The sequence below is a fragment of the Galleria mellonella genome, unplaced genomic scaffold (genome assembly GCF_026898425.1).
Source record: "Galleria mellonella isolate WM207_F2 unplaced genomic scaffold, CSIRO_AGI_GalMel_v1 utg87, whole genome shotgun sequence".
NCBI classification, from domain to species: domain Eukaryota; kingdom Metazoa; phylum Arthropoda; class Insecta; order Lepidoptera; family Pyralidae; genus Galleria; species Galleria mellonella.
Genome location: NW_026442166.1, coordinates 2616446 through 2640534, shown reverse-complemented (window position 1 = coordinate 2640534; position 24089 = coordinate 2616446). Strand labels below are relative to the sequence as shown.

Sequence of the window (24089 nt, the reverse complement as noted above, 5' to 3'; positions counted from 1 at the left end):
TTTTAATATATTACTTTGAAGGGATTTTTCCAACTTAACTTTGAGAATTCGGAAGAAGTATATTTAGGGCTTGTATATAAAGGTATATAAAGCATATCATATATGATGAAAAATAATAATAATAAACATAAAAAAAATTATTGATCAATGAACATACTATTTTAATAATATAATAATAATTTAACTAAACAATGTCTGTACATGGGAGATATTAACAAAAAACATTAATAATGACGGCCAAAATAATATATTTACAAATTTCATCTGTCTATCTGTCTGTATGTTTATTCAGATATCATGCAAAAACGACTGTATCAAATTGGATCCAAAAATTAACCGATTTAAAAACAACATACACGAGACTTCTTAACTTAAACCAACTTAAATGGTGCATGCGTTATCTTGATACGCCGTCTTGAAACGGCCTACTTCATTTTATTTACTTCTGAAACCACACGTACGAAGTAGCAAGCAGAAGATAGTTTAAAAATACAGTTTACAATTATGTTTGTTCCGTTATCAGGCCGCAGCTGAAAATCCGTGTTTTGCTTTTAAACAAAACTATCACCGAGTTGTAGCCTATTTGAGTCACTGCGACACACATGGCCTAAACGTATTTTTGTATTTTATCTTTTATTTTATATTTAAAAAATGTTATTAATTTAATTGTATGAATTCATTTGTTAATTTTGCGTGTGTCTTTTTTTTTATGGTTTGCGGTACAGTATTTAAGGCATCCCGTCCTCGCTATTGGATACGGATGACGGAATGCCTATACAAGAGGGTACATGGTGGGCGCAGTTTAGACGCAATATTCGAGGAGCATTAGGAAGGTGCTACGGCCGGATACTGCAACGAAAAAGAGTATGTGGTCGGTACCCGAACTGGCCACCTCTGCTGTCTACCGGTCTCCAATTCGAGGGACGGCCGATCACCGGCCGTAAAAGATGACGCAGGGCGTCCATGAAAACAAACCAATCATGTAATTGCTTACACTGCGTAAAAATGATTAAAATTAAAAATGTTTGACTTGCACGGGAATCGAACTCGGGACCATTGGAAAGCGAGAGGGTGTACTAAACCGCCACACCACGGTCGCCTTTTGCGTGTGTCATAAATGACTCAAATATAGTGTTAATTCTTAGAACAAGGAATTACATAGAAAGAGTGATAACATTGTCAATTCATAGCAGGCTAGTGTGTAGAAAATATTATACGGCCGTATAACCCTACCAAATTCAGATACAACCTGCTTGCATACTTTCTACATAAACTGTGTCGAATATATAATCTAGTAATGTAAAATTTGTCATTGACAAATAATTGACATATCAAACATTTTCTATACACTAGCCTGCTATGAATTGAGAAAAATAGCAACTGATGGTGTATCTTTCGTCCTCTTTTTACTAATTATATTTGCGTAAGAAGAAAGGAGGCAACAATATGGTTCACAGTTTTTACTTTATCATTCCTTCTATGTAATTCCTTGTTCCTAGTGATTATCTATCTATCTAGCTCAGTGATTCTCAACCTTATTTTTGTTGCGGCACATATTTAACGATTTCAAAATTTGGCGGCACACAAAGAAAAAGATAAAAATTATTTACTCACTACAACACACTGCATAAATAGTTTATGACAAAAATTTTAAATATTTGCAAAATTTGGCGGCACACTTTTAAAATTTGGCGGCACACAAAAGTGCCGCGGCACAGTGGTCGAGAATCACTGATCTAGCTTATCAAAACTTTTTAAAATAATTTATGCACGATGTATAAATGTATGCGATATTATACTTACCCAATAGCACCTTGAGATGTTATTTAGTCTCAATAAAGTTGACGTACTTGAACAATTTTTTATTGCACAGTTTCCAAACTGGTTTTATATTTAATAAAAAAAAAAAAAAAAACTCGAGTGCTTCCGGCGACTGGTAACTATATCCTGAACTTTATATACCGAATATATAATTCAAAGTAAAATAGTAATGTTATTGTATAATTGTGTAATCTTCATTATTATGTTGTTATATGTAACATGTATAATTTATGTTATTTTTCTTAAAGAGCGATTGTATCTAATTAATGATAATATTTAAATGAAAAGTTTGTTTAATGTATGTGTAAAATAAATAAATAAATACGAGTATAACGAACTTTTAAATTGGAACACAGCCATACAAACACAACTGCTTCACCGCAACACGAATGGGACAGAGGTATCCAAGCAGATGACTTTTGTATTTTTATACCATGGACGTAACAAGAGTATACTGTTTCGCCCATGATACCCCCCATGCGTTGCCATTCCTTAGGACTCAGGTGTTATTCCTCTGTACCCTGTAAATTCACTGCCATATTCCATCCTTCAAACCGAAACACAACCATGCAAACACAACTGCTTTACGGTTGAAACACCAATGGGACAGAGGTACCCAAGCAATCGATTAACATAATTATTTAATTGCTCTATCTATAGATCTCTTTATTTTTCGTGATGGTACAATGTATAAATAGCAGTAAGTTATAATGGCACGCTATCACGAATGCACTGAACCGAGGCCAATGCACTGACTGTATTAAACATATTTTACAATTTTTTTTAAGCAACATCCAAAACAGATCTTCGGTTCGATTTTCAAACGTTTTCGAAATAGGAAGAAGTTTTCGATTCGGTTGTATTTTTTAATTTTGTTATTTTAAATCCTGTTGTTTATAGACCAATTCATTTTTTTACTCGAAAGGATATACTTTCAGTTTTTTTTTTTTTTTTTAATGGATGATAATGGAATGGTAACCCCGTCTGCACTATTGGTATACTTGTAGGACGCCAGTGAGGGATGATTGGTGAGGATGAAAAAGCAGGTCAGTTAGCCTATCGTGACAAATTCATTGATAAATTTGTCACGATGGTTTCCAGGGGGGACCGCATGCAGGTCGATCTGATAGGGTATACTGATAGCAATGAGGACTAACCTCCCCATTAGTAAAAACCCCCTTCCCCTGATACACTTTCAGTTTGGTTACATATTTTTAAAAATCAATTCAGTACTTTAGTTTTTAGATAAAAAAAAAAAACTGGTTTGGTACGATAGAAATCAGCGTTTTTTTTTTGTGGAGCAAAATTTAAAATTATATTCTGTTGATACAATCTTATGGTATAACTTACGTAGGTATTAAACATAGTCAATACCATATTAGATATAAAATAACTTACTATAAAGCCGTCTAGTTCTCCATGTGCCGATAACCTTTCTTAACCTGCCACATACAGACTGATTACTTATTCAAATTAATACTATAGCTTAAGGAATTCTTAACAAAGCGTTGATCGTAAGAAGGGCGCCTTTTCAGCCCTACATTTCAGTGACCTGAATAAATTCGTTAATTTACATTGTCCAAGAAATAAATGTTTCGATGTAGTTGGCCTAGATTGATAAATATGGGTTAAGTGATACCTTAAACCTACAAACATACTGGCATAATTTTCTTAAGTTTATAAAACATCTTTTTTTGATATCTTTATAAAAACTTTGTCCTGATAATCATAAATAACAAAGAAAGTTTTGACCAAATATGTGCAGCTGTTCTGAAGTAATGCGCATACATACATTCGGTGACTGACTTTCATCGAGGGGGGGTTATTGCTAGCAATGCGGACTACCAGTCCTATTGCTAGCAATATAGGGTATACTTACAGATTGGTTCCATAGAAGTTCTACCAATATCCATTCAATAGTTTAGTTTTTACATCAAAATAAATTGATTTTGCGGTCGGATTCTTTGTAGAATACAACCGTAAAATATTTATAACACTACAAACAAGCTGTTGGGGAGTATAATGGAATTCTCAGTTTTGTGGTGAATAATAAATAAATAATTGTCTTGTAATAAGTAAATAGCTTCCGTCTATTTTAATAGAAATTATGCAATGAAAAAACAAAAAAAAAAAACAAAAAAAAGAACAGTGACTGATAAAATAAAAATAATATATGGCTATCAAAGAAGGTTTGCAATCTTCAACACAAGCTGATAGCACATCTGATGGAAAATTATAACCATCGCTTATACACATTAACGGTACAAAAAACTTTGAAATGATAATAGAAACTAACAAACGAAAATAGAATGGTAACCCGCCTAGGTATAGGTAGGTTTTTTTTTAATGGGTGAAAATGGATTGGTAACCCCGCCCGCGCTATCGGTTTACACCGACGTGGCACCAGTGGAAGATGATAGGTGAGAATGAATGCAGGTCATTTGGCCCACCATGATGAATTCGACAAGAATTAAACATGATGGTTTCCAGGGGGAACTGCTAGTAATGGAGCTATTAGACCTCATTACTAACAATCCCTTTCCCCCAAATGTACAGGTAGGTTAGAGGGGTACCCCTCTAACCATCAGTGGAGGATGATAGGTGAAGATGAAATCAGGTCAGTTAGGTTTATGGTCATCATGACGAATTCACCAAGAATTTGCCACGATGGTTTTTAGAGGGGACTGTATAAAAATCTTTACCTAACCACTTCTCACATTTAAGTACCTACATCTCTATCCATTTGGTTGGCTAGCCTGCTTTTAGCCACAACAGAATATCAGTGTTTTACTCTTTTGACGGCAAAACAATGAACTGAGTTGGGACCGTTTTGTGTTACTATGGCATACACATAAAGAGAAATTTTTTTTACTTCTTTTATGCATTTTTCTTTTTTGTATTTTTTTTTGTATGTGTATTATTTTATCTCTTTTTTTCTGTGTATCACTATCTATGTTATTTATTTAAACTTTAATGCACAGTAAAATTCTATGTACATTTGACGGACTTAACACCGGACGGTGTTGTCTACCAGTCAACCATTGGGCAAACAGAGAAATAAGTAAGCGGTGCATTATTGAATAGAGGAAAAATTAAGCAATACTTAATACATTTATATATCTATTCACAAATTTACTAATGAAAATTAAAATCCGTTAATTAATAAGTCACCTAAATGTATGTACATTACAAACATGAATATGTTGATAATAATAACATCATTTTTATAATTGTACACCTAAACAAATACGAAACAGCGGGTCTACCATGAAATGAAATTCCAAAATTTCGGACTCCATTTCGTGTTTTTGTTTATACCAATAAATTGGACCAATAAATGGAGTTTAATATTTCGTTCGTCATACATCTTATCATAAAAGTGCAAAGGAATAATATTTTAACATTTTTAATATTTCCAAACGGCATGTATTATGTAATTTTGACATCAAATTTGCGTTTCGTTTGGCTCCGAAATTTCGGAACACATTTCATGGTAGGCCCTCAGATATTAAATTCGTATATTCAAAGTTTCGTCGGCCGCTTGTTGACTATTATAGCTAGGTACATGTAGTTACGATGCGTTATTTACAAAATATCCCACGGCATTATTCCAAGTCGTACTCTTATGAATCACTTGGAGGTCACATACATATTTTGAATTTAATAACACATTTCAAAGTCAAGCTGTTTAACTGGCCCACACATTGCAAGTTTTACAATACAAGTAATATTCTTTGTTAATTCAAATCTATAATTATTATTGTTTACAAGCACTTTTAATTTATCTCTTTTTTATATATGCAGGATTCGGAAGGTAGTTATCTGTTGAGAAGAATCCGCAAGAAACCCAACAATTACTCTTTTAAATCTCTGTACACAAAATATTTTTATAATACACTGAATCACGTCGGCGAAGCCGCGGGATACAGCTAGTTGAGAAGTAAAAAATACTAAGCATAGAAACGAAAATCAACTCCGCGAATATATTTTTTCAAATACACAACGTAGTCCGAGGAAAGTTATTACAAAGAAAAAAAATTGGTAATAATTCCTAGAAAAACACAAATACCCCATTTTCTGTTTCCAATAAACTGCTAGCTAGCTGTTAATTTCGACGATGAATAAGCTACTATAATTCCACAATTTTAAAATCAATTTTGACGATTCTATTTCGTTTATAACTAGCTTTTGTCCGCTATTTTGTCTGAATGTTCTCTACCCAAAGGTTGTGTGGAAGAGATTTCTTAGCAATAAGGCCGCATTTTGTATCATTTCTCATTATAATTAAATGTATTTACTATTTTATAAATGGTGCAATAGAATGTAAAATAAAATAAAAAAATACTTTATACGCATGAATTTCAAAAGTAGAAAAACTAATGAAATATACCTGTTCTAGATAACGTATCACGATATATCATACACCAAATTGTAAGTAAGACCTTCAAAAATATGATTGTGAAAACTGCATCAAATTTGTTGCAGTATTTTTTGCGTAATACCGGAATAAACATATTTGTAGACACATACAAAATTAAAAAAAAAATACTGTTTTGACTTCTAATATTCTTACTAAGACCCCTATTATATATTTTTTTAAATATCTCCCATGCATTACAATTTTATTGTATTTTACCAGAGGGAAACTTTGTACAAAAGTCGTTTGCTTGTCTTTTTCCCATTCGTGTTTCAACCGTGAAGCAGTTATGTTTGCATAGCTGTGTTTCGGTTTGAAGGGTAGGATATGACGTGAATTTACAGGGTATAGAGAAATAACACCTGAGTAACTCAGGAATGGCATGGGGGTATCATCGGCGAAACAATATACTCTGTTATGTCCATGCTACTGCTCATGTCTATAGGCGACGGTTACCATTTTCCATCAGGTGAGCCGTCAGCTGGTTTGTCATTCTAAGTTGCATAAATAAAAAAATAATAATAAGATTTCAAAATGAAAACGTCAAATAGACTATTTGTCATTGGTGCTGTAATCAATAAAAAATACGCTTAATGATGCCTTCATGGTTGATTTATCCGAGTTTTTCTTATGCCGAGGTCAGTGTGGGTGTTGCGCGGAAGGTATTATTCAATAGGTAAATAAGCAAATCTATTGAGAGGATTTCTTGTTCATCTTTGTTAACAATTACTATAAAATATGTATTACAATATAAAATATGTAGTATTATAAATTAGAAAATGTGAAACAGAAACCATATTCGCGTCTTATTAAGCATATTTTATTATTGAAACTTAATATTCTCTAAAGAAATATGACTTAAAAAATTACAAAATCTATGAGCTTTTGTATACTGAGGGGGCAAACGAGCATGCGGCTCACCTGATACAGTTACTGTACCGCCGTCCATAAGCATTCGCAATATCAGAGAAATTTCAGGTGTGTTGTCGTACTTTTAGGAAGGAATATACTTTTTTCAGCGATTATTCCTGGCATAGAATCTCTTTTTTTCTGTGGGTGTCGTAAGAGGCGACTAAGAACTTAAGAGATGGTCAGCAGCATTCCTCTCATAACATCACCAAAGCTTAACTGTCGTACCCAAACCGACTGCTAAGCATGGTAACTACTGGCAAAACCTCAAGGGAAACCCAAACCCATGTTCAGCAGTAGACAGTTAACAGCTGTTCTTGAAGGTATCTGTGTGGTACCTGTTCGGAGATACCGCTGCTGGGAATTAATTCTATAATTTGGTTATGCTTGAAAGAAAATGTGTTACAGAATTGCACGGAGAACGTCTGCCGCTGATCCAGAGGATCGGGATGAAAATTTTGCTTGTAACGAGTTGTACGGTGGTGATAATCAAATTGGATAGAACAATTTGAAAATCGCATCGCGTGTGGTGTTTATAATTAGCCATCGTATTCATTACATGATCTTAAAAGCCTCAATTATTCTGAAGACATTGCCATTGGCATTAGGTGTCGTTTGTGATTGCCGTCTAACCTTCTGACTCGGGGTCACACCGGACTAGAACACGAACTTAACGGCTGTCCAATGATTCATTACAAACAATATCCGCGAACTTATTTCCTGTCGTATAGAATACAGTCATTTATTCATTTACTAACGACCGGTCCTTGTTAAAGTGAAGTATAAATTATAGTGTAAAAATGTATCCTCTATGGTCCTGATATAGAACTCCTTTCTTTCCCGTGGATGTCGTAAGAGGCGACTAAGGGAGGGCGAGGAATGGGCAGCAGCGCTTCAAAGCCTAACTGCGGTCGGTAATCCGCCTGCCAAGCATGTCAACAACTGCCAGAACTCCCCTAGGAAAGGCTTATGTTCAGCAGTGGACAGTTAAAAGCTGATATGATTATGCTAAATTATAGTGCACTGGTTGTTTCGTACGGTTTTGCCTGCGTGAATTAGTATATGTAAATATCCTATGTTTTATGATATTACCTATTTGTCAAACAAATTTCATTCAATCGACTGATCTATTATGTATACCAAATATATTTTTAGATAAAGGTTTGATTACAAATGACACTACAAAATCTATAATAAATAGTTACATTTAATATTATTTTAACAATGAAAGTTAAAAATACCCGCCCGACCACCGAATAAGCCAAGGTTTTTGATTGCTTGCTAATTTCCGCATATTTGTAGGCCATTTCAAGATTTCTTGAAAGTAAAATTACTCGTATATGTCTGGTTTGTTCCAAAAACCTCTATAACTCGGCTTTACCCACATGGATCGGTGCATAAAATATCTCAGGTACTACCATTGATAAGACCCTGTACTTAAGACTTCAGGGGAAGAGATTGATAGAAAATAGACTTTAATATGATATGATTTATGAACACGTCACTATGGGCCGACTGACTTAATTTAATTCTCATCTAATTCTTGTGGAATTCATCACGATAGACTAACTAACCTGATTTTATCTTCGCCTCTTACTGTTGCCCCACCCGAGTATACCGATAGCGTCAGCGGAGTTACCATTCCATTATCACCCAATACAAAAAGAGTTGGGGGGAAAGGGATTGTTAGTAATGGAGACTGAGAATCCCATTGCTAGCAATATACCCAACCAGGTCGACCTCCTCGCGGTTCTCCCTGGAAACTATCATGGTTAATTCCTGATGAATTCGTCATGATGGGCTAACTGGCCTGTTTTCATTCTCATCTATCACCCTTCACTGGTGCTCCGTTAGCGTATTCCGTTAGTGCAGGCGGGGTTACCATACCATTTTCATCCATAAAAAAAAAAATACAAAAAGAGTTATCATCCCTCATAGCCAGAGGCGTCTCCCTCCCGCCTCTCGAAGCAGTACTGTGCACTCAAGTGTCGCGTGACAAGAAAGTTAACATGTTAATATAACTTTCCAAACTTATGAAACGCTAACAAACAGTTTAGAAATGGTTGATAAAATATATTTTGTACCAGCCGTTTCCCGCAGCGTTGCCCGCTTCTATGTAATTCCCGTATATCATTCCCATTGATCTAGTCTCATATTGTATTATATACTTAAACGATAATTACGTACCTAAAACCTTTATAGAGTTTTAGCCAATTCAACTGATCGGTTATTTTATAGCATTTTATATGTGATTCTTTAGATTGATATAACTTTTTTATTTATGAACCGATTGAAATAAAACAAACACCAAATGTTAATTGGAGCAAACCGCATTAGTGAAAACTGCATACAAACCAGTTAAGCCTGAGATTAGTGTGCACAAACGTATAGACAAACAGATAAAAATTTTAAAAATCATTGTTTTGGGTTCTACTGCGTTCATAAAGCCTTCTTATAATAGTTCTTCTTATATATCTTCCATGTACAGACAGCGACCAGTTACGACTTTTTTACATGTATTGATTGCTCTGTAACATGCGAGTAAACGACCGGATCATTTCGCTCGCCGCTCGAAATCAATTCAATATGGTTGTAAAATAAAACCCAAGTACTTATTAAGTATTTTGCGGTATTAATAGGTACCTACAATAAATATGAAAGTAACCATTAGCCGTTGGCACATTAAGGGCCCAACAAATTGCCATGAAATTTGGCATACATGAAATACTTTTGGGATGGAGAAGGAATGCTCATGTGAAGTCACAGGTATAATTTGTTTTTTTTTTTATACCACAAAAGTAGCAAACAGCATACAGCTTATCTGATGATAAATGGTTTATACAACCGTTTACTCTCAGACAAGCAAAACAGTTTGCATAAAAGAGTTTACAATTTAACTAAGAAAATAAGAATAAGAATTTTCAACAATTACCACAATAAATATAATAATAACAATTCCGATATCTAAATCCAATAATCTGCCAGGGTCCATGTTTTTGTTTGAAGGATGAGATATGGCGGTGAATTTACAAGGTACAGAGAAATAATGCCCGAGTCCTCAGGAATGGCAACGCATGGGGAGTATCATGGGCGAAACAGTATACTCTGTTATGTCCATAGTACTGCTCATGTCTATAGACGACAGTTACCACTTTCCATCAAGTGGTCCGTCAGCTTGTTTGCCATTCTAAGTTGTATAAAAAAAAGTATGACTGTATTGACTTATGATGAGTCCTGACCGTTTTCGGTCGCGGTGACCGTGTTGATTTCACTATTATTAATTATATGTTGGCATAAAGGGATGTGGCTTAAATAGGTAATCTTTTTAATAAAGATTCTTGCACATAGAGGGCATGCAAGCACACCATCACTGTTGTAATTATAACGTATTAACCTTAGATTATGTCTCTATAGATAGTGTCTACAAACAAATGCTTCGAGCAAAACGGGTCACCTTTTTCATACAATTTTGCGTGACAAATAGTTACGAGTGTTTCCTTTATAACTTCTATCTTTATTTTGTCTTATAATTTTTGCATCTTTTTAATGCGTAAAAATTCATTTTGATTATTAAATAATTAAATATAGATACGTCAAGATACATTATGTGCGTATGTATACAGAACACTGATAAAAAAAACGAGTCAACTAATTTGACAATTAGTTGACGACAAGTTAACCCATTTTTAAGACTCGATGCTCTATCTATATAATCTAAGGTATTGACTTATAAGATTTTTGTATAATATGATAATAAATAAATAAACAATATCTTTACTATTTATGCTTCATTCAAACAGACACAACTTTGGGTAATTTTTTTTTAATAGGAAAAGATTGATAACACCACCCGCGTTATTGGTTTACGCCAGTGAAATACAAGTAAGAAATGACAGAAGTCCAGTCAGTTGGCCCGTCGTGACACATTCACCATGATTAAGTCTATAGGCGAGGATTACCACTTTGGATGAGAACTGGTAATCGACAGCTTGTTTTCAGCTTTTGTATGTTGTATAAAAAATACTATTGGTAGAATTTCTTTTACTATACTCGATTTGCCACTGCCTCGCTTACTCCATTAGAGGCTTGACGGGGTAGTCTTGATGTGTGAAAATGGTATGGTAACCCCGCCTGCACTAACGGGATACGCTGGCGGAGCACGAGTGAAGGGTGATAGATGAGAATGAAAACAGGCCAGTTAGCCCATCATGATGAATTCATCAGGAATTAACCATGATAGATTCCAGGGGGAACCGCGAGGAGGTCGACCTGGTTGGGTATATTGCTAGCAATGGGATTCTCAGTTTACATTACTAACAATCCCTTTCCCCCCTGACGGGGTAGTTACTAATTCTACTAATTATAAATAACATTATCATCATCATAGGTTTCCCCTTGGGGAATTTTGCCAGTAGTTGCCACGCTTGGCAAGCGGGTGGACGCTGCTGCCCATCTGTCAATCATTAAGTTCCCTTAGTTGCCTCTTACGACAGCCACGGGAAAGGAAGGGGCGGCCCATTCTATGCCGGGACCACATGGCAGATTATAAATATGAAAATTTGTAAAAAAATACTTTGTGTTTCTAATTTAAGTATTTACACTAAACTAGTTGAACGGATTTAAATGAAATTTGATACACGTGTATATTATATCCACGCTTAACACATACGAGTACACCACTTTATGTAGAGGGGAAGGAATTGAGGTTAGTCCCCATTGCTATCAATATACACTATCAGGTCGACCTCCACGCGGTTCCCCATGGAAACTATCATGACTAATTTATCGTTGAAATCATCACAATGGGTTAACTGACCTGCCTTTTCATCCTCACCTATCATCTCTCACTGGTACCCCGCCAATGTATACCAATAGCGCAGGCGGGGTTACCATTCCATTTCCACTCATTACAACAACCATTTTATGTATTGATTTACGCGAGCACAACCGCGGGAAACGGCTAGTGAATAATAAACGAATCTATTGCATCTGCTTCATATTCGCTCGTTACGCTTTGCGATCCATCGTTAAAGACTTTCACTACACATCACGAATGTAATAGGTTCAAATAAACGTTCAAGTAAACGCATAACTCACCGATATGTATGTACATAAGTACTCTTTTATGCAACTTGGAATGACAAGCTGATGGCCCGACTAATGGAAAGTAGTTACCGTCTCCTATAGACATAAACAGCAGTAAACGCTCACAGAATTACCCTGTGAGATTCATGGTAAACCTCATGGGTTCAAAATTGTTAAATAACTTGTATACAATCAAGACTATATTCCTTTTTAAAAGGCCAGCAGCACACCTGCAATGCTGCTGGTGTTGTGGGTGACCATGGGCGGCGGTAGTCACTTACCATCAGGTGAGCCGCATGCTCGTTTGCCCCCTGTGTTGTAAAAAAAAAGACGTGTGCAAAGTATCATCAACAGTCATCAGGTATGGAATAACATTATTTAGACAGATAGATCGATACTCTTTATTGTTTCCTCCAAAAGATTACAATAGTAAACTTATAGATACAAACAATTACAAGAAATTATTACAGTGAGGAAACAATGGGCGACCTCATCGCTAAAAGCGATCTCTTCCAGGCAACCTTTGGATGGAGAGGAGTAACTATAAAGAGTCTGATACGGGAGGCTACGCTCAGCAGTGGGCAGGTAACAGCTGACAAAACAAGGGTTAGAAAAGAAATTATTTGCTTTTTGAAGTTAGTTGAAAACATTTTCACTGGCATTCTAAGCATAGTTTACATTACTAAAACAAACGCATACGAATTAGTTCTGGCGTGAAGCAACAATACACGTACATATGTGCTTGTGTTGAGGATTGGCTAATACCTACTGATGAATGACGACCTCGATGGTACAGTGACAAACATGTTATTTTGCGTAAACGAGTATCCATGTTTGATTCCTGATCGAATCAATTTTTAAATGGAACTTTTAAATCTTTTTATAAAATTAGAAATGGCAAACACGCTGACAGTCTACCTAATATAAAGTAGTCGCCATCGCCTTTAAATACGAACTGCATCATGTATAGCACAGAATATACTGTGACGTCTTTAATATCATTCCTGAGGACTATAGTTTATGCCTCAATTCCCTATGTACTCATTTTTTTTATTTTATTTATTTATTTAAGGAACACCAACAGCATATTGCATTATAACATTTCACTGCCATAACCTACCTTCTAAACAGAAATAACTATACAACAGTTGTTTAACGGCAGAAACACGAGTGGGACAAAGATACCCAAGCAGATGACTTTTGTAAAAAGTCTCCCTTTAATATTTATTAATCACTTACCATGTAGTAATCGTTTAGACTATATAGATAGAGCATTGAGAATAAAAAAACGGATTAACATTTTATCAGCTAATTGTCAAATTAGCTGACTCGTTTTTTTTTACCAGTGTTCTATATACTTACGCATAAAATGTATCTTCACGTATAATTTAACAATTAAAATGAGTGTTTACGCAATAAAAAAAAAAGCAGAAATTACAAAAGAAAATTAATATAAAAGTTATAAGGGAATCATTCATAACTATTTATCACGCAAAATTGTATGAAAAAAGTTGACCCGTTTTTCTCGAAGCATTTCTATGGAGACACTCTATCTATATAATTTAAAAGTAATCGTTATATCGTATAGAAATGAATACGCCATCATCTTTTTGCCTATTTTTTTATACAACTTAGAATGGCAAACAAGCTGATGGCCCACCTCATGTAAAGTGGTAAGCGTCGCCTATAGACATGAGCAGTACCATGGACATAACAGAGTATACTGTTTCGCCCATGATTCCCCCCACGCGTTGCCATTCCCGAGGACCCAGATGTTATTCCTCTGTACCCTGTAAATTCACGCCATATTTACGCCTACAAACCGAAACACAGCCATGCAGACACAACTGCTTCACGGTAGAAACACGAATGGGACAGAGGTACCCAAGCAATTGACTTTTGTCTTTCGCCAATCAAAATATACCTACACGTTATTGAGTACCGAAGTTTATTTGTATACCTTTATTTATACCACATTCACATAAGACTCGAATAAGGATTTTCAAACGATCAGCAAACAGCCGCGGGCGCCTGTCCGTCTATAGAATATGCTAATTAACTGGAATAACCGGTTTTATAAACCGCTATCGTGTACTACACAATATAACGTGAACCTTGAAGAGTTGGCATTACGAGAGACCAGAGCTAAATGATTCAATTATCGACCTTACGACCTTTACAATAACAAATTTTATGGCATTGTGGTGTTCGGAGGCGCCGTTACCCATGAATAATGACGATTTTTATAACTATTTTATTGTAATCATGGGAATTATTCATTGGAATATTATTACTGAAATATATTTTATGGGTATTGGTAATAAAAATATATTTAGTTATATGGTAACGATGGTAACCTAACATTGGATATTTATTTTAATTTGCGTTTTTGAATAAACTGCAGAAATAAGTTATTTATTTATTTATTCATTAGTACAAATATGTGTACATGGCGGACTTAATGCTAAAAGCATGTCAGAATATTCGAATGCAGTACTACTAATTATTGATATACATACATACTAAAATTACATATATAAACGAATAAATGAATAACAAATATACTTACACATATATGATATATACTATATTATACATAATAATATAAAGCATTACTATAAATTTTATTATATATAAGAATTAAAAACAAGAATAAATGAAAAGCAAATATACTTGAACGATACATATATGATATATACGCCAATGATATTCATACGTTACCTTTCTGAGGACTCAGGTGTTATTCCTCTGTACCCTGTAAATTCAATATAAAGAAACACAGTCATGCAAACACAACTGCTTCGCAGTATAAACACGAATGGGACAGGATTTATTTAATTAAATAACTTAATTTGTTATTTTAATCAGTCTTTTTTAATCGATAATATTATCATCTCCCATATTGATAAATACCATATGGACATTATATATTTTTTTTCTTTTTTTTATATTGCTAAAGTTATTGTTTAACTCCATCGCATACCTATACTTATAACTACGTAAACAAAGACATGCAAATTCAAACAATGGCCCTATTTCATTATGTTATGTACACATATGAAAATGATACTTTCCCATAACTTCATCCGTTGTGTGAAATTGTCTCTACGTATATTAACAGTTATTTTTCAAAAACAATCTTTTCTAAGGTCTTCTTCATTCATTAATTCCTATTTAAGAGCTGTGCTCTTGTCGGTGGAGCACTTGCCACTTACTACGATTTTCAGCGAGTCTCTTCACCTCTTGATACGACACGACACCATTTTTTTCTTTGATCTACCCGATGTAACTATGCCTTGGTGTCCCCTTCCCCTCCTTCTTTCTATCTTACCTTTTATTACGGTGTTCATATGTGCGTCGTGTCGTATCTATTATCCCAATATTTTCTCCCTTCTGACTTGCAAATTTAGTTAGTTTTTATAATCTGTCTCTTTTCCTTAACCCTAAGTAGGACCTGAGTACTATCTTCTTAATAGATAAAAATCCCGTGTCATGATACTCGTGAATTTCAAATTTAATAATAGAAGGTAGGATACCCTTTACTGACAATTTAACTCCCCTCCTCCCTCCTCCTTTTAAGACTAAGCTAGTCTCTATTAATTTATAAGATACTGAAGATATTGAACTAAATCTGACGAGAGAAAGGGATTGTTAGTAATGAAATGAAATGAAATGAAATGAAATTAATTAAATAACTTAATTTGTTATTTTAATAACATTATACTTTTTTGTAATCATGACATTATCATCTTGGCATGCAACATTTTATATGTATAAATAATCAACTATTAATTAGACATTTTCACATAAGTTTTTTTTGTAAAATTATACATGCATGTCATTATTTTTCAGTAGGTTAGTGGGTGCGTCCGTCTTATATGTGTTGCATACAATATTCTACATTCTAGATTCAATTATATAATGTCGTCCATTTTACAAAATAATCTTTCATGTATAAAAACATTTTGTTATTAACCATTTACATAAAATGACTTTAAACCTTTTTAAACACAGATCAGTAAGTGAATTTGGTAATTTATTGTAAATTCCAACAATGAGTAACTGTTACTATGATATAGACGTGTTTTTATGTTTGGTAGCATTATGTCTAATAGTAAATTTATAGTAGTCATCTTTTTTTACAAAATAAGATATGTTTTTTCACAAAGAGGCAACACTCCAATATGTATATTGATGGAACCGTGAGTTGTGTGTCATAATTGGCACGGATACATTGTTTCTGAGTTATAAACTATTTACCGAATTTCCCCATAATAGAATACCATACTTAAGGTTTGATGCCACATGTCCATGATATGCCATGACTGCTGCTTTTTGATCTACTAATTTGGTTAATTTCCAGAGAGCATAGACAAATCTGTTTAATTTATTACATATTTTTATTACGTGGTTTTTCCACGAGCATTGGTTATCAATAGTAATACCAAGAAATGAAATTTCTTTTATTTCATTTATTAATTTTTCACGAATTGTAATTATTAATTGATCACTTTTTGGTCTTTTATTATAAAATCTCATATATTTCGTTTTTTCAATATTAATTTCTAAGCAATTTGCGTCGAGCCATTCCACAACATTAGCAATAGTATCACAGATATCAGTATTGAAATCTGTTTGTGGAGTTTGTGATATTACTACTGAAAAATCGTCCGCAAATAAGGTGCATTGGTGTTTAGTTACATTTGGTAGGTCATTTATATATATTATAAATAACAGGGGTCCTAAAATTGTTCCTTGGGGAACTCCCACATCATTAACAGAGGTTTTGGATTTATAATGTATTTCTTCAGCATGATCATTAATTCCACTAATTTCGACATATTGACGGCGATTTTCTAGGTAACTAGTTAGCCATTGTAATACAAGTCCTCGTAGACCATATTTTTCACATTTTTTGTGTCATGGGATACACAATCAAATGCTTTGCTCATATCAAAGAAAACTGCAACTGTGTCAATGTTCTTGTCAATATTTTCAGTTATTGTCTTTATAAGCTTAAATGCAGCTAAAGAAGTAGATTTTCCTTTACGAAAACCATGTTGGTCATCTTTTAAAATTTTGAATTTGTCTAGAAAAGCAACGATTCTTGTATATATTGCCTTTTCAAACACCTTTGCTATTATTGGTATCAAGGAAATAGGTCTGTAATTATCTACTAACTGTTTGTCATATTTCTTATAAATTGGTTTTATTACTGAAATTTTAAGTAAATCTGGAAATGTCCCTTCTATGAAAGATAAGTTTATTAAATAACTTAAAATTGGAGATATTATATGTGCACAGGTTTTTAATAACTTTGTTGGAAACTCATCATATCCAACGGATTCTGTATTATTTAAAGATATGATGATTTTATATATTTCATCGCATGTTGTTGGTGATAGAAACATACTGTTTTTCTGATAATTTATTTGAGTAAGTTTAGTCGGTTTTATTTTGTCATTATGAATTTTTTTTTTTACTATATTTATATAAAAGTCATTAAAAATGTTACATATGTCATTACAATTGGTTATAATCTTATTGTCATGATATAGTCGATGTATATATTTATCTCGCCTATAAAGTTGATCTTGTTTGTTTATAAGGTTCCAAGTGGCCTTATTTATATTCTTTGCTTTAGTTAGATATGTTTTATTATTTAGTTTTTGTGCTACATATATACATTGCTTTAAAGATTCAGCATATTTACGATACTGGGTCCTACTTTCTTGATTTTTCTTCTTGTAATATTTGAACCGCAATTTTCTTTTTGTGAAATGATTTTCTTAATCCCTTCGTAATCCATTCAGAATTCTTAGATTTGCTTGTTATTTTTATTTTACACATAGGAAAGCATAATTTATAAAAAAGAATAAGATTTTCAAAAAAAATTAAATGCGTCATTTAATTTAGTTGCTTCAAAAACCTCCATCCAAGAGAAACCACTCAAACATTGCACAAATTTATTCATATTGTCTTCGTTATGGTCACGCTTAAATTTAAACCACATCTTCTTCGGCTTTTGTTCTTTTAGAATTGGAACATGGATCGTTTGGCATGTCTCATGATCTGATAATCCTACCTTGTGTGTATGTCCTATAACATTGAAAACATTACTAATGATTTGATCGAGACAAGCATGTTGTCTTGTTGGTTCATTGATATGTATTGTAAATCCATAATTTTGGATTATTCTTATATAATCAGTCTGAATATTGCTATCTTTTAAAATGTTTATATTAAAGTCTCCTGCTATTATAATTTTATAATTTTTTTTGTATCGTAGTTTGTCTAATAAAGTTTCGAGTTTATTCAAAAATAACTGCGGGTCAGATTTAGGAATTCTGTATATACATATAATAAAGAACTTCATTTGTGGAATACTAATACCACAACACTCAAAAGTATAGCATATTCAGAAAGCATGGATATTTTGTTAAAACTGTAATGGTCTTTACATAGTATGCATACACCACCTCGTCGTTGATTTGGTCTGGAATAAAAATCTGCTAAACAATAACCCTGAGTGTAAGTTTTTTTCATCATTGGACTTTAGAAAAGTTTCACTAAGGCATATAACTTCTACAGATGTGCCATTTGTTTTCAATTCATCTAGAGTTATTTGAAATATTTCTTGTTTATTTAATATAAGTAAGGAGATTTAACGTGTCCATTACTAGCAATTTAACCCAACAGGTTGACCTCCACGCGGTTCCCCCTGGAATCCACCGCAGTTAACTTTTTTTTTATACAACTTAGAATGGCAAACGAGCTGACGACCCACCTGATGGAAAGTGGTAACCGTCGCCTATAAACATGAGCAGTACCATGGAGATAACAGAGTATACTGTTTCGCCCATGGTACCCCCCATGCGTTGCCATTCCTGAGGACTCAGATGTTATTCCTCTGTACCCTGTAAATTCACTCCATATCCCAACTTTCAAACCGAAACACTGCCATGCAAACACAACTGCTTCACGATTGAAACACGAATGGGACTTATGATGAATTCATCACGATGGGCCAACTGATCTGCTTCATCCTCATCTATCATCCCTCACTGGTGCTCCGCTAGACAATACCGATAGCGCAGGCTTACCATTCCATTTTCAACCATTACAAAAAAAAAACTATGTCTGACATAATACACCTTAGTGGCGACAAAAACATTCGATACCGGGTACAAGGTCGCGTCTGTCACGCAAACTGGTCAAATTCGACATGTGTCAATGACATAGATGGAGAACAATGCGGGCACAAACGTGTTGACACTGAAACATTTTTTATGACGGCTACTAGAATTAGCACTTTAAGTAACAGAACGTTATCACAAAATAGTAAAACGAACCTAACGATGTGTGAATTGGAGTTCTGAGTCACTGGTAATAATAATAGATACCCATTTTGCTTTAAACGTGCAAGTTTCTACCAGACTTTAAACTACGCAACGGATTTTAATGAATTTTTCCTGTATCATTATTTCAGTCGTTTACTGTCCACTGCTGGACATAAGCCTTCCCCATAACAGAGAACTTTGCCAATAGTTGTCACGCTTGGCAAACGGGTTGACAACCGCAGTTAGGCTTTGAAAGATGTTTTAAGAGGGACGCTGCTGCCTATCCTTCGCCCTCCCTTAGTCGCCTCTTACGACACCTACGGGAAAGGAAGAGGTGGCCAATTCTATGCTGGAACACACCCGGCAATTTCATAAATATACACAGTGATTAAAAAAAAAGTTATTTCGTCGATTAATATTTTTTTTTTTTGTGTTATAATTATCGTCGTTTATGTATGTTTGTTGGTTTGTTACCTCTTGGCACCTTAAATGCTCAACCAAATATTATGAAATTTGTTATACAATTAGGTATACTCTATGTTATATACTCAATGGACGAAGACATAGACTGTATTATTGCTGAATAATTTTGTATTTTATTTTCTCCTCTTCTTTTTAATTATGTTTTATTTTTAAGTCTGATCCGGTACGTATTGTCAGTCAAGATTTTTGGAGGTGTTCTCATTTCCTACTATTCGGAGAACAGTCTTCGAGTGACTAAGGGTTAATCGGGCACGTAGATTATGTTTCGTAGACTTTATATACATATATATATATATATATATATATATATATATATATATATATATATATATATATATATATATATATATATATATAAATAAATTATAAAAGATACAGTGTTTACTTTAACAACTTGTTAGCAAAGGTGGGCTTATCTCTAAAAGAAATCTCTTCCAGCCAAACCAATGCAGTTAGAGAGAAAATAATTAGCTTTTAATGTTATTTTACATTAGATCTACTTATGTAGAATACCCCACTAGATAGGGGGAAGGGATTGTTAGTAATGGAGACGAAGAATCCCATTGCTAGCAATATACCCAACCAGGTCGACCTCCTCGCAGTTCCCCCTGGAAACTATCATGATTAATTCCTGATGAATTCATAATGATGGGCTAACTGGCCAGTTTTCATCCTCATCGATCACCCTTCACTGGTGCTCCGTCAGCGTATCCCATTAGCGCAGGCGGGGTTACCACTCCATTTTCATCCAATTTTTAAAAAAACCCACTAGATAGAGTGATGATCTAAAATGCATTGCAGGGAGTCAGTGGATGCAGGTAGCTCAGAATCATACCTTTTGGCAGTTTAGAGGGGAGGCCTAGAGTTCAGGAGTGGACAGATAACGGCTGATATGACGATGAGGATGTATCATACATACATACAAGTTAAAAATTAAATTAAAATTGTAACTCCGCTTGTGCTTTAAGTGTACGCTAGTGAGTAAATACCTGATTACCAAACGATGATTTACCAGAGGGACTTTGTACAAAAGTCGTTTGCTTGGGTACTTGTAGGTACGTGTTTCAATCGTGAAGCAGTTGTGTTTGCATAGCTGTGTTTCGGTTTGAAGGGTGGGATATGGCGTGAATTTACAGTGTACAGAGGAATAACATCTGAGTCCTCAGGAATGGCAACGCATGGGGGGGTATCATGCGAAACAGTATACTCTGTTATGTTCATGGTACTGCTCAAGTCTATGGGCGACGGTTTCCGCTTTCCGTCAGGTGGGCCGTCAGCTTGTTTGCCATTCTAAGTTGTAAAAAAAAAGCTGTTAAAACAAATTTGGTAGGAGAAAAGTGATTATAAGCAAACCTATTTCTAGCAATCTCAAGGCGTTTGAACTCATTGTGATGGCCAGAAGATGGCAAGCCTACAATCGAATCTTAAATCAATTTAGTTTATTAAAAATCTAACAGCAAAAAATTTGTCGAATGATCAGTATTAATTAACGTTTACTTAGTTTCTACTGGATTCGAATTCGTGACCTGTAAGACTTCTGTCTCGATAAGTATTTAGGCACTACACTCTCCTACAGGGGAGAAAGGGATTGTTAGTAATGGGGTCTAACTGACCCATTGCTAGCAATACACCCTATCAGTTCGACTTCCATGTGGATTCCCTGGAAACGATCGTGGTTAACTCTAGTGGAATTCATCACGATGGGTTAACTGACCTGCTTTCATCGCCACTAGCGGGGCTACCATGCCATTATCACCCATTTTTTTTTTAATGAGTAATAATGGAATGGTAACCCTACCCACGCTATCGGTATACACCGGCGGGGCACCAGTGTAGGATGATAGGTGAGGTGAAGCAAGTCAGTTAGCCCATCGTGACGAATTCAATAAGAATTGTTCACGATAGTTTCCAGGGGGAACCACGTGGAGGTCGACCTAATAGGACATATTGCTAGCAATGGGGCTGACAAACTTCATTGTTAACAACCCCTTCCTCTCCCCCCCATTATCACCCATTAAAAAAATAACACTTTTCTACATATTATCTATTATCCAAAATAGTATAACATAAAAATTTATATTTTGTTTTTAAATAAAAATAAATGTATAAAATATTAAAATACCCACTTTGGTATTACCGTTGCATAAGATGCAACACAACCGAGTCTTACCAACAAACATCCTACACTCGCATTCGTAAGAACTTAAAGGCACAAGTATTTATCTTTATTTTCTATTTAGTAAAAACTAAAACTACTTAATATACATTAAACATAATAGTAAACACTGTATAAGAATCATTCTTAGTGTTTGCAAGCTTACTTAACTGTATTTCTCTTACTTGAATTCAATTCACGTTCAATAGGTAATTCAAACTTTTACTTTCGATACTTACGAAAAAACCGGTCATGCAAGGTTGTCTGGCTGTACACTTGTGCGTTCACAATCCGTCAAAAATTTTTTGAACACTTAATTAGTATAATAAATTATTAATCACAAAAAAAAAAGCACTAGAGATTTCACAATGTTTACGCGGTACAAAATTCCTGAGCCCGGCCTAAAAATGTTGTAATCTCGTTTATTCACAAAATTTAATACTTATTCTTCAACAATTTTTATTAATTAACCACTCAAAAGTTGTTTATTATTATTGTTCTTTTTTTAAATACACTATCCAGTACTTTAAATAACAAAAAAAACAAATTTCAAACAAACTTTATTGAGGACGAAATAAAACGTCTAATAGACACGAGCACTTCACGCCGACTAACAGAATGATTGTTTGCATTTTGAATGAACGAAATTGTAGCTGTGAGTGAATGATACACAATTGTTGAGTCATAAAGTATGTTGAACCACAATAATGGGTTTTTACGTCCGTATAGTAGGAAGAGAGAACTTGAATACGTATTTGTAATCAAACCCCGTTTCGTTCACATTTTAATTATCAGACACGGGTTTTCCGTGTTCTCTGATTATTATATGTACAGACCTATACTTTTAATAGCGTCTATATTTCATTACCTTTTTTTTTTGAGTTAATAAAAAAGTAAGGAAATATATTTTTCTTTATTTTTGCATAATACATATATTTATATACATAAATAGATATGTTTGTATTAATCTGGATGTTTTCTATAAGGGGTTATAATTAAAAAAGATTATTAATTTGTCTAATAAAGTATTTACAATAAAAAAAAGCATTTAAGTATTTTCATTGTTTAGTATTCATAGTATAAGCACTATATAAGTAATAGTACTAAAGTAATATATGGATTTTAAACAAGGTATATAAAAACTGCACTTTTAAATGTACAGGAAATAAATTAAAAAAATTTAAAAAAGTTTTCCATACTATATCGTGTGATGTATTAAATAAAAGGCCTTATTATGAGTATTTCAAATATATTTTTTTTATAATTTTAAGATAAATATTTTTGAAGTTATTTAAGATAAGATTATGTTCTAAAAAAACCTACTTCAAATACGGTGAAATCAGTTACTTTGATTTAAAAATTACTAAACCGATTTTGATAAAATTTCTACGGGACTAATCTGTAAATGTGCCCTTTCAGATAAAAAGAGAATTTTCCATATTAGTTTATAACTAACGGAGTAATGAGCTAATATAAAAAAAAAAAATTAAATCCCATTTTAAAAATTGGATTACGTGTCACAATGCTAAATATATTGTTCATGGCCAATACCTAATTAATCAATATAAATTAATTAACAATGTTATTTAATTATTATTGTCATTTCATAATTACGCTACGTCGTTCGCTTTTACTCGAATGCATAGTTTAGTTTCAAACGACTTCAAAACGACGGATGTTCTCGATTCAGTTGTATTTTTTACAATATATATATATACATAACGATAATAGTTTGACATATAGTATCGCGAAGTTTCTTGTAGTTATTGACCATTAAGGCGTGCAGCCCTAATGGTGATGCGACGGAAGCTTAAAAATGGAGTAACTTCTCCTGTTTTCCCAACATTTCCCTTCACTGCTCTGCTCCTATTCATCAAAG

The 24089-nt window shown here is 33.9% G+C and overlaps 1 protein-coding gene across 1 annotated transcript in view; it reads right to left on the bottom strand.

Annotated features, from left to right (window-relative positions):
- The window catches only part of LOC113514100 (putative ferric-chelate reductase 1 homolog), a 45105-nt gene extending 22261 nt beyond the window's left edge, over window positions 1–22844 (bottom strand). The window contains exon 1 of the mRNA XM_052902040.1: window positions 22450–22844. The gene's annotated coding sequence lies outside the window, so the exon portion shown is untranslated. The remainder of the gene's footprint in view (window positions 1–22449) is intronic.
- Between the last annotated feature and the right edge of the window lie 1245 nt (window positions 22845–24089).